The sequence below is a fragment of the Tamandua tetradactyla genome, chromosome 17 (genome assembly GCF_023851605.1).
Source record: "Tamandua tetradactyla isolate mTamTet1 chromosome 17, mTamTet1.pri, whole genome shotgun sequence".
Classification (NCBI taxonomy): Eukaryota; Metazoa; Chordata; class Mammalia; order Pilosa; family Myrmecophagidae; genus Tamandua; species Tamandua tetradactyla.
In genome coordinates this window covers 34,869,305-34,882,512 of record NC_135343.1, presented here as the reverse complement: position 1 = coordinate 34,882,512, position 13,208 = coordinate 34,869,305, and the positions used below count along the sequence as shown (strand labels likewise).

The 13,208-nt window shown below is 37.3% G+C and overlaps 1 protein-coding gene across 4 annotated transcripts in view; it reads right to left on the bottom strand.

Moving 5' to 3' along the window:
- The window catches only part of COMMD1 (copper metabolism domain containing 1), a 225,920-nt gene that overhangs the window by 32,851 nt on the left and 179,861 nt on the right, over positions 1–13,208 (bottom strand). The window lies entirely within an intron of this gene.

The window sequence follows — 13,208 nt, the reverse complement described above, 5'->3', positions numbered from 1 at the left end:
ATGCACTAACGTAGAAGACAATAAGGACATTTGGCTTCTATTCAACGACATCTTAGGCCTGTCACTTTTTTTCTGTTTCCTCTTCTATGTAAACTTGATTTTTAAGTGTCTGCATAAGCTGCCTAACTACAGTCCATGTTCCGCCCCCCCCTCACCCAAATCCTTCTTCTTCCAGTATCTCCTAAATACTGCACAGAGATTAATGTTCCTAAAGTATCTTTTTTTTTTTTTAATCATATCATTGCTGGTGAAAGAAGAACCCTTAAAAGTTCCTCTTTGCCCTTGTACAAAGTCCAGGTTCCTTTGCCTGGAGTCCCTCTTTATCTATCCAGCTTTATTACCAAATATAGCCCTACATGACCCTCTGTTTCATACAAACAAGTTCAATCTGTGTTCTTTGAGCATACCCTGAGCATTGTTGTCTCTCATCCTTTACTCACACTATTCATACATGAAACTCCCTACTACTTCTGACTCTTACACATCTTTCAAGGCCTAGTACCATTTCCTCAATTAGGATTTTCCTGACTACTGTAGCCAAAAGGCCTCTCCCTTAATGAATTTCTAGGAAATTTATTGACTTAGAGATGTGAGAATTATTGCACATTACCTTATACTGTCAGATTCTATGTATATGTGCTATGCCTATCCACACATCTACCAGTTCCTATCCCCAGTGACTAATGAACATGGGCTTTGGAGTCATATAGATCTAAATTCAAATCTAAATCAAGAGTCCACCACCTCCAGCTATGTGATTGTTTAAGCGTTAGTTTCCTAATCTGTAAAATGGTGTTATGAGTATTTAATGAGATAAGGTATTTAAAACATTTAATCTGGTTTTGGGGGTAAGACTATATGTCTTTTTTTTTTTTTTTTGTATGGGCAGGCACCAGAAATCGAACCTGGGTCTCTGGCATGAACTCTGCGTGCTGAGCCACTGTGGCCCGCCCTAGACTATATCTTATACGTGTCTAATTTTACCACAGTACCTCATACCCAGCAAAACTAAAATCACATTAGTTGAATAAAAACAGCATCTCTCTTCATTTCCCAAAAGGAAAAAATAAGTACTTCACTCTGATACTAACAGATTGCCTTCAACAACCTAGTCTGGCCAAGGTACTTCATGGCCAGCCTGAAATCATCATCAGCATCCCCCTCCTGGAAGTTCACAGACTGCCTCTGGAGAGTCTGCCACTGCTTGTACTAGTCCAAAAAGTACACATGGGATTGCAATGGAAGAATACCAGAGGTGCCATAGTTAAGTGTGTTCTTTCCTATTGAGCTCTGGCTGTGATATTGGCCAGCGCAGCAGAGTAGAAGAGTCTGACTTGGCACCAAATGCAAGCAAGACTCTAGGCTATAGCTGCCAAGAATGTGAATCTGCTTAGGGGACTTCTAATGAACACTCTAAGGAAAGTAGGTTCAGAATCTTAGGTGCAAATTCAGCACTTTCTGGCAACCCATCTCTGTCAATTCTAAGAAAGAATAGGGGAATATCCAAATCAAACAATTTTCTTATAATCAAATTGGTAGATAATTTTAATATTCAAAGATAACACTGAAAAATCAGGAAGTCCACAGTTAAGATGCTGCTCATACTTTATTTCTATACTCCATCTGACCATAGCAAGATGGCATGGGAGCTTTATGCAGAGCATTTCCAATCTATTGTTGCAGTATGATAATCTCATCTTCCCCAACCTGCCTTAGAATAGACCAATAAAATTATTCTATTTATGTTAAACCATTCTTCTATGTCAGAGATAAACCAAACCCAAACAAAACAAAATAAAACAGAAAAAGAATTATAGTAGCTGGATCAATTCTTCAAAGCACAAAAATACAAGTCTACTTTGGGATTCAGAATCCAACTTAATTTGGGTACCTATGTTATTAACTCACATATTCCATCATTTTTCTGTTTTTCCCTCTGTCAATGAAAACCTTAAATGAAAGTCCAAGGGGGAAGAAACATAAAATGAAATAAATAAGAAAGTCCCTATGTGTTGGTTTGAAATGATGTATGTACCCTAAAAAAGCCATGTTTTAATCCTAATTCCATTTTGTAAAGGTAGCCATTTCTTCTAATCCCTATTCAGTATTGTATATCTGAAACTGTAATTAGATTATCTCCCTGGAGATGTGATTTAATCAAGAGTGGTTGTTAAACTGGATTAGCTGGAGGTGTGTCTCCACCCATTTGGGTGAGTCTTGATTAGTTTCTGAAGTCCTATAAAAGAGGAAACATTTTGGAGAATGAAGGAGATTCAGAGAGAGCAGAGAATGCTGCAGCACCACAAAGCAGAGTTCACCAGCCAGCGACCTTTGGAGATGAAGAAGGAAAGTGCCTCCCAGGGAGCTTCATGAAACAGGAAGCCAGGAGGGAAAGCTAGCAGATGACACCATGTTCGCCACGTGCCTTTCCAGATGAGACAGTAACCCTGACCATGTTTGTCATGTGCGTTCTCACTTTGAGAGAGAAACCCTGAACTTCATCGGCCTTCTTGAATCAAGGTATCTTTCCCTGGATGCCTGAGATTGGACATTTCTATAGACTTGCTTTAACTGGGACATTTTCTCAGCCTTAGAACTGTAAACTAGCAACTTATTAAATTCCCCTTTTAAAAAGCCATTCCATTTCAGGTATATCGCATTCCTGCAGCTAGCAAACTATAACACCCTACATCCCACATTTCAAACTATAAGGAGGGGTCTCCAGCAAAACTAATGAAAACTTATGTTCTCATAGCTTGGGCTGTAATGAAGGTTTACATCTGCAATCTGAAGAGAAAAAATATTCTGATGCAAAGCCTTTCTTTTATCTTCAGCAATGAGAATAAAAGTACCATAATGTTAACATTAAAACAGAACTGTCATTTACAGGACAGAAACAGTAAGTCTAAGTATATCTCCAAGAAGTACTAGCAGTAACATTAAAATGAATTAGAAATGAGAATTCTCAACTGGAGGGTAAATCTAAACAGGTGACAATAAAGATGCTCTACTCTAAAGGTCACTATCCGTTCCTGTTTCTTAGGACACAATAGCTCTATTGGAAATTTCCAGTAGAGCCATATATACTTTGCACACTCTTTAACTCAGGAAGAGAACACTTAGTGAAATCTACTGAATCACTTAAGAGATCTTAATATTATGCTTAAAAGTTCAGTATATGTAAAGAGAAGATTAGAGTTAGAAAAGAGTCCTTGTGTGTAAATACTGCCATTTTACCCCTACAGCAAAAAATGAGTACTCTCCATCAATATTCATGGAACCCAAAGCAGTACTGAGGCAAAAAAAAAATCACTAATTAAAAAGTTAATTTGGATTTAGATCTGGTCCCACTATTATTCGCTATGTGACCTTGGAAAAGTCATTTAATTTTCTTGAGTTGATGTTTCCAAATCTAAAAAATATCGAAAGAATACCTGTCCTATAGGACTGTAATAAAGACTAAATAACGTAGCACACTTGCAAGCACCCAGCACTATGTCTGATATAAAACAGGCTTCTAATACATATTTCTCTTTCTCCCCTATTACACACATACTGCCCCTGACATTTCATAAGGAGTTCTGCTAAGCACTTTAATTACCAGCTCTGTTTTACTCAGAACAGTCACTTGGTTTTTAATAGTGAGAAATAGTCATGTGAAAGACTCCTGGGGTCTGACACTGGTCCCTTAGAAACAAAAAGGTTCTCACATTGGGGAACAGCACCAATTGCTTTAGGCTAAAATAAGCTCCAAATGGTAAAGCCCTACCTGCCTGCTTTCACAGTGTTACTTAACATCCTAAGAGCTTTGTACTCTTTGGAGACACTCTTTCTCCCTGGAAAGATAGCACACTATTTGCCCACTTTTCCCTTTTTCACAGAGGTCTTTATTCAACAATACAATTCACCAGATTCTAATATTAGGAATCAGAAAAGGCCAGGTACAACCATGAAGAAATTAGCAAAGTCTCAGAACTAAATAGTAAGGTGTTCTTGAACTTTTACAATCTGGCCTTTCTGCTTTCCCTTTTTGGAATGGCAAACTCACTGATGCACTGGTCTAAACATGTCTATGTAGACTTTTCACCTACATTATCAAAGAAGTCTTGCCATATAGAAGACTTCCCAGTGAAGCCCAGAATCTCAGACTTGGACGATTATCTAATAAAGGAGGGCCTCCTATCCTTTCCCACTTCATGGCACAGCCAACCTGAACACAGGGTACCTCTTAGAAAACTCTGAACTAGAGGGACTTGAAAGTATGGGTGGTGTTCTAGTTTGCTAGCTGCCAGAATGCAACATACCTGAAATGGAATGGCTTTTAAAAGGGGGAATTTAATCAGATGCCAGTTACAGTTCTAAGGCTGAGAAAATGTCCCAATTAAAACAAGTCTGTAGAAATGTTCAATCAAAGGCATCCATCCAGGGAAAGATACCTTGGTTCAGGAAGGCCAATGAAGTTCAGGGTTTCTCTCTCAAGTGAGAAGGCACATGGCGAGCACAGCATCATCTGCTAGCTTCTTCTCCTGGCTTTCTGTTTCATGAAGCTCCCTGGGAGGCATTTTCCTTCTTCATCTTCAAAGGCCACTGGCTGGTGGACTCTGATTCTCATGGTTATGTCGTTCTGCTCTGCTCTCTCTGAATCTCTTTCTGAAATGTTTCCTCTTTTACAGGACTCCAGTAAACCAAGCAAGACCCACCAAAATGGGTGGAGACATGTTGTCACCTAATCCAGTTTAACAACCACTCTTGACTAAATCACATCATCCAGGGAGACGATCTAATCACAGTTTCAAACATACAGTATTGAACAGGGATTATTCTTTTATGAAATGGAACTTTGATTAAAACATAGCTTTTCTAGGGGGCATACATCCTTTCACACCAGCACAGATGTTTACAAAAGGTAAAAGTATATACGGCATTGAAAGAAAAGGTATACAAAGACAAACCTATCTGCCACCTAGACTTTTACTATATAAACATAATTGTTTCAACTCCAAGGAGATCAAGGTCAACGTCCACACTCCCTCACAGGGCTGATCACTCCACTCCTGTTTACCTAAAGGACAATGTGGAGGTCATAAAAGCAACCAACTTTTGATTTGGGGTAGCTCAATGCAACAATCATAAAACCCTAACGTTCTGAATTGGTATCAGATACTCCTTCAGTGTCTTGCTAGATATAGTTCTAGATACAGGGTATTCAGCTGTACACAAGACAAAGTTTCTACCCTTGAGGAGCTTACATTCAAATGGTAAAAAAAAGACAGGTTTTTTAAAAATTTAAAAAAGAAGTTTCAGCTACTGATGTTTGGTTTTTTTTTTTTTTGTATGCTGTATAGCAGGGTCACATTTCATTCATTTTCCATGTGAGTATCCCACTGCAGCATCATTTGTTAAATTTTCATTTAGTTTTTCATCTGTTTGTTTGCTTGATTGTTTATTTTGGGAAATGCAGGGGATGGGAATCAAACCTGGGTCTCCCAAATGGCAGGCGAGAATTCTACCACTGAACTACCCTTGCACCCCCTGATAAGCTTTTATGAAAAAAAAGAAAAAGGTTAATATGACAGAGTGACTTGCAGAATGTGTTATGTTAATGTGATCAAGAAATACCATCCTGAGAAGGTGACATTTCTATTAAGACCTATATGAACATCTAGAGCTGTCCATTATAGTAGTCACCTGTGGTTACTATGCACTTGAAATGTGCCTAATCAAAGTGTAAATTACATACTAGATTATGAAGATTTAGTACACAAAAAGAATGTAAAATGTTGATAATTTATAATATTAACTATATGTTGAGTTGATATTTTGGCTATATTAGGTTAAATGACATTATGAAAATTATTTTTATCTATTTCTTTTTACTTTTTAAAAATGTGGCTACTATATAACCAAGATACTAGAGCTAATAAATTCAGCAAAGTGGCAGGGTTCAAGATCAATACACAAAAATCGCTGGTGTTTGCAAGGTGTTAAAAATGGAATGGTATATGGAAAAAATACAATTAATGCAAACCAAAGTCACAGTTAACAGTTAACTGTGACAAAGGCAGTATACCAAAGCTAAATGCCAGTAAGAGGGGGATATAAGGGAGAGGTATGGGATTCTTATAGTTGTTGTTTTACCTTTTTTTTTCTTCGTTTTCCCCCTTTGCAGAAGAAATAGAAATGTTCTCATATAGATTGCAGTGGTGAATGCATAACTACCTGATTATACTGGGAGTCACTGATTGTACACTTAGCATGGATTGTAAGGTGTGTGAATAAAACTGTTTAAAAAAATAAACAGAAAGATACAAGTGCTGGAGAAGATGTGGAGAGAGATGCCTACTCATTGTCGGTAGGAAAGTAGAATATTGCAGCCCTCTTGTAGGGCAGTGTGGTAGTTCCAAAGGAGGATAAATATAGGTTGCCATATGATCCTGTACCATTATTAGGCATATATACATGAAAAAACTGAAAGCAGGGTCACAAATAGGCATTTATACACTGGTGTTTACGGTGGCATTATTCATAATTTGCAATAGATGGAGGTGGCCTAAAGGTACATTGACAGATAGATGAACAGAAGGGCAAACTGTGGTGTATATATACAATGGAATACTGAGAGTCTGCTAGAAGGAATGAAGTGAGAAATGCAACTAGGTGAATGAATCTTGAGGATATTATGTTGAGTGAAACAGGCCAGAATAAAAAAATATTGTATGGACTCTCTAATATTAACTAACTATAATGAGTAAATTCTGAGAACTGAATTTGAGAGCATAGGTTATCAGGGGATCGAAAGTGGGCAGAGATTGGCAATCAATGATTAAAGAGTACAGAATGTTCAATAAGGCTCATTGTAAAGGTTCCTAGATTGTAAGCAATTACAACAGACCTATCTGTTCCTGAGTTTTAACAATTATTTCTAAATTCTGAGATGCTGTGTTTTTTGTGTATAACCTGTAGTTCCCTGGAACTCTGAGTATCTCTGTGATGCCTGAGACTCAGAGTGAGAGTTCTGCAGCTTTTAAACCAGCATTACTCTATATAGCAACTGTTAAAGAAGCTGAAAAAGAGATCAGACTTCAATTAGAGCTATGAATGAAATGGACATGGTTAGGACTAAGGTATATCAGAATACAGGATAAAGGTAAAATACTGTCTATTTTAAAACTTCAACTTCTGTTTGAGACCAACAGAACAGATGTATATTTGGTCCAAAATTTAAAATTTCTGTAACACACTATTTAATTCAACCTGTCCGGTCAGTTTATTTAAACAACATAATTACATGCAGCTAGAATAGAGAATGAGATCTTGTCGTTCTGTATAGGCTAATGTAATACACTGATACATTCCAGAATGTTTGGGGCAGAAAATAAAAAAGCACTTGTAAAGTCCCTTTGAGGGATTGAGGAAAAATGTGGAACTATTAAACTTCTCCACCTGGAGAATTCCTAATATTCTCTCAAACATTAGGGACACCCAATTTACTAAGCCACATCCTTGATCTTGAGGCTTGCTCTTATGAAACTTATTCCTGTAATTCTGAAGCTAAACCTACTTATAATTATGCCTAAGAGTCATCCCCAGAGAACCTCTTTTGTGGCTCAGATGTGGCCTCTTCTAAGTCAACTCTGCAGATGAGTTCACTGCCCTCCCGCTTATGTGGGATATGACTCCCAGGGGTGTAAGACTCCTTGGCAACATGGGACGATGGACTCCCAGGGATGTACCTGGTCCTGGCATCATGGGATTGAGAATGTCTTCTTCACAAAAGTGGGAAAATAATGAAACAAAATAAAGTTTCAGTGGCTAAGAGATTTCAAATAGAGAGGTCATTCTGGAAGTTACTCAACTGCAAGCTTCAACCAGATACTGCAAACTGCCCTACTATGCTAAGCCCCAGACAACAGTATTCCTGAAAATCCTAAAGAATATGCTGGGCTCTATCTAAGACTCTGTAAAAGTTTTTCTTAGTAAATTTATTTGTACAGATATTTAAGGCATTGGTTCTATATCAGATAAGTCCTGAAACCCAGAGGTACCAGTATCTCCAAGAACAACAAAAAGTTTCATTCCCCAACCCCTTAAGTTCAACATCCCTTCCCAGCTCAAAGAACTTAAAATGGACGTGGCCCAGATATTCATGAAGATTGAGAGAGTGATCAGGTGAGAGGGAGGAGGTGTAACTGAGAAATTAGGATTTGGCAAACGATTATGACTACTGAAATACAGGTATTTCTTTTAGTTTCTGGCATATTGGAATACCTAGAGGGAAATACCTGAAATTGTTGAGCTGTGGTCCAAAAGCCTTGATCCTTAATAATGATTATATAATATTATAGCTTTTGTTGTGGACCATGTGACTTTAAAGGCCTTGGACTGACACTCCCTGTTCTAGTTTGCTATCTGCCAGAATGCAATATACCAGAAATGGAATGCGTTCTTAAAAGGGGAATTTAATAAGTTGCAAGTTCACAGTTCTAAGGCTGAGAAAATGTCCCAATTAAAACAAGTCTATAGAAATGTCCAATCTAAGGCATCCAGGAAAAAATAACTTGGTTCAAGGAAGCAGATGAAGTTCAGGGTCTCTCTCTCAAGTGAGAAGGCACATGTTGAACAGGGTCAGGGTTTCTCTCTCAACTGGAAGGGCACATGGTGAACACAGCATCATCTGCTAGCTTTCTCTCTTGGCTTCCCTTCATGAAGCTCCCCAGGAGGCATTTTCCATCTTCATTTCCAAAGGTCACTTGCTGATGGACTCTCTGCTTCTAGTGGCTATGTCGTTCTGCTCTCTCTGAATCTCTCATTCTCCAAAATATAGGACTCCAGTAAACCAATCAAGACCCACCCAAATGGGTGGAGACACACCTCCCCTAATCCAGCTCAACAACCACTCTTGATTGGGTTATATCTCAAGGGAGGTTATCTAATTACATACAGTATTGAATAGGGATTATTCTGCCTTTACGAAATGGGATTTTGATTAAAACATGGCTTTTCAAGGATACATACATCCTTTCAAACCAGCACACTCCCTTTATCCAGGTTATGGATAGATGAGTAATAAAATAAATACAAAAAATATATATATAATGGGGGGGTAAGGGGTATGGGATATTCTGGGTATTCTTTTTCTTTTTACTTCTCTATTTGGAGTAATGAGAATGTTTTAAAATTGACTGTAATGTTGAATGCAGAACATTCAACAGAATGGGATGCTGAGAGCCACTGATTTCTATACTTTGGATGGTTTACATGGTGTGTGAATATATCTCGATAACGTACTAAAAGAGAAAAAAATCAATGGTGTTTTTATACACTGGTAATGAACAATTTGAAAAGAAAGTCAATAAAAGTAATCCATTTATAACAACAATTAAAAGAATCAAATACCTAGGAATAAATTTAACCAAAGATGTAAAGGAATTATCCATGGAAAACCACAAAACACTGCTCAAAGAAATTAAAGAAGATTTAATAAATGGAAGGACATGTGACAGAAAAGCCAAGTACCAAGGATTGCCAGAATCCAGCCCCAGAATGTCATAGTCTTCTAGGAGGAAACATTGCCTTGATGATGACTTGATTTTGTACTTTTCATAGACTTAAAATCACAAGGCAATAAATTCCCATTGTTTAAGCCAATTTATTGTTTAGTATTTGCTTTAGCAACCAGGAAACTAAAACTAATGGCGAGACAACAGCAAGGAGTGGTAGGACTGTAGTGAACACAGGCATCATCTACAGGGATAGATGTTTTTCAGCTCTAGCCTGTTGTTGTCTTTTAGAAGAGTGGACTCAGATTTTTGTTATTACAAAAGATTCCAACCACATTTTTTATATGACACTCCCAAATTAATTTTATCTGCAAAATACCTATAGCCATCTGGGCTACTATAAACTCATAGTACAGATTTCTTCTGTCAATGAAATGTGAATTAACTTATTTAAAAACTATTTACTGATCCTGATATATCATTTATCAATATTCTAATTTTGGGAAGTAAATATTAAGCTGGGCCTTGAAAGCAACAGATGAAGGAGAGAGCATTTCAGACTAAGCAAACAGTATGAGTGAAGACATTGAGATTGAAATAGACTTACCATTTGGGGTGGGAGGGTGGGGGATGAATAGATTAGTTTGGCTGAAATAGAGGACTCCTTTTGAGAAGGAACGGGTCATAGATTGGAAAAATGTGCAAATGACCTTGGACTCTAGAATAATTAGCCAAGATTTTTAGATAACCTTTAAAGGATAAACGTTTTCACAATGGAGAACCATTATGAACCACTGGTTCATGTATGGAGCTATACAAGAGGTCACTGTATTTCTCACCTTGCCAAGATTATAAGTTGCTGTTCTTTCCTTTTTTTCCCCAAAAATAGAAGGTAATGCTAAATGTTGACCCATGAAACCTGGAATTCTGAAAAATTCCCAAATGTCAGTTTAACCAAACCCACTCTAAGCCAACTCTGTTGGCACTATGGTGGTCAAGGCTTTCAAAGCAAAAATTAAATGATCTTCAAAGGGCTATCTCTTTCTGATGAATAAAACATTTAGAATTTAAAACCCAAAGAAAGGCTACTGGACAGTTTGGAACACTGTCAAGTTCATCATCAAGTAGAGCTCTTCATCAAATGGTCTTGCAGTTGGCAAGAAGCTGGATGAGGAATGCTGGCCTCATAAGACTTCCACCACAAGCACTGACCTCAGAATACACAAGCAGTTCATGTTTCAACCTCAGAGCCATTTGTTTTCTTCTGTAACAAATGATTCAGGGCTTCTAGTCCACTTAACACTCTCAATAAAATTCCTGGAGATAGTGGACAGGAGAATAGACTAATGACTTTCACCATGACCTACAATGCTAAAATACCAAATGAAATGGACTTTGTCTTTTAAAGAAAATAGAGAGCATGCTTGAAAAAGGACATAAACATATCGTAAAGTTTAAGTTACTTAAACTTTATGATAAAGGCAAAGGGAGAAACATCTATGATTTTTGGCCAGTTAAATAACATGATCAGAACAGATTTTAAGGAAGACTAAGCTGGTGGTAGAATTCAGGATGACCAGAAGTGGGGAGAATGATTAGAAGCAGGGAGACCAACCTAAGCAAGTGCACAAAACTGTCCATGTAGGACAGTAAGGAGGCTAGACTGAATCTCTCAGGCCCTATAAAAACCGTCAAGAACTGTTACTACTTTCCCTCAAGCATGTGTCTTTCCCATACACACACACACGCCAACCACACAGTGGTTGCTTCTTTCTGCTTATTAATTCTGTTCTTTTCTCCCTTACAGAAAGCTTCATCTGCAATGTTCAATAATGACTAAGCCTAACCTGAGCTCTATGTGATCTCACAGCTACAGTGCTCACCACAATCTGGCAGTTTCCCTAAGTCAATAAGTCAAAAATTCTGAGAAGACTTACTATTTCACTCAAAATCTAGTGTCTCTGGGTGGACAGGTCACATCATACCAAACTGTGTCACGAACACCTTGTTTAGCCTATGGGTAGGCCACCCTTATTTAGACTATTTTTTTTGGTTTAATTAGCTGGGATGGGGTTGAAAAACTGATACGCTCATGCAGCAATAACTGGAGGGAAAGTAGCTTTCCTTAGGTCAGTTGGCAGGGTAGGACAAAAAATGATAGACATTTTTGGTATAGACTAGGAAGAACAGAAAATAAAGCTACCTTAGGTAAAATACAAACAATTTTGCCAAGCAGAAGTAACGGTCCCTTAAGATTACCACATATATGAGACTAACTGGTACTCAGTGGAAACAAATTGATTGACTAAAAATTGATTGTGAGCCTGCACACACACAAGAAAATTATTATTTAGAAAAACTGAATTATCAAAATAAATGAAAAATAAAAGTTCATTTTTTAAAGGATTTCATATACGGTCTTTTAAATAGAATCCCCTAATGTTGAAAAATTATAAAATAAAAAAAATTGCAGTTCATATGGTTTTCTAAGAGCCTAGGTATTACATACTATTCTAGTGTGAAAGCTACCAAAATGCGATATACCAGAAATGGAACAGCTTTTATAAAGGGGAATTAATATTACGTTGCAAATTTATAGTTCTAAGGTTGTGAAAATGCCCAAATTAAGGCAAGGCTATACAAATGTCCAAATTAAGGCATCCAGGGAAAGATACCTTGGTTCAAGGGGTATTTGGGATTTTTCTCTCAACTGGAAAGGCACATGGCAAAAGCTGCTAGCTTTCTCTCCAGGCATCTTTAATGGCTCCCCTGGGGATCTGACTGTTCTGGTGGCTCTAAAGCTTTTCCCAAAATGGTTCCCTATTATAGGGCTCCAGTAAGCAACCCTACCTTCAATGGTGGAGACACATCTCCATGGAAACCACCTAATCAAAAGTTACCACCCACAACTGGGTGGGTCATATCTCCATGGAAACAATAAAAAAGATTGCACCCAGCAATAATGAATGAGGATTAAAGAACATGGCTTTTCTGGGGTACACAATAGCTTCAAACCAGCACACGTAGCATGCAATGGAATTCAAAAATATTTAAGTTAATAAATCTTTTTAGGTATAATATGTATATATCACTATCGATATGTATCTGTAACCCAAAATATGAACTCTAAAGAAAATTAGTGTAGATAAGGAAGATGATAGACAAATGAGAATTTCAATAGAAATTTTAACTCATAAGCAAGCATAGCTCAATTCTGACAATCACAAAAGAAATAGATTTTCTCTGTGTTTTCTTGGCATTTTGTACAACTCCTAATCAACTACTATATTGAATATATTTACTTTCTTTACATAAGTGTTTCCTAAACATAGAAGACAGAGACTATCTTGTTAATTGTTCTATCTACAGCACCTATAATCACATACATCAGGCATTTCTAAATGATGAATGAGTGGATGTAAGAATGGAACAAACTAAGGGACATTTTGAATGCTGTCTACATATATTATCCTACAAGTTTCATAGAAAAGAATACAGAACGGAACATACACATCATCAAAATTTTGTTTAGAATCATTTATTATGGATGATAGAAGATTCTCCTATCTGCATTGTTGATTTCAGGAAACAGGTATAAAGACAGTAACTTCATCTTGAGTCTTTACATCTGTGAGGCAAAATTATTTTTTCTTGTCATTATTTTTTAGTGGTAGTATGAAGGTGAATCAACTTTTGAAAATGCTTAAT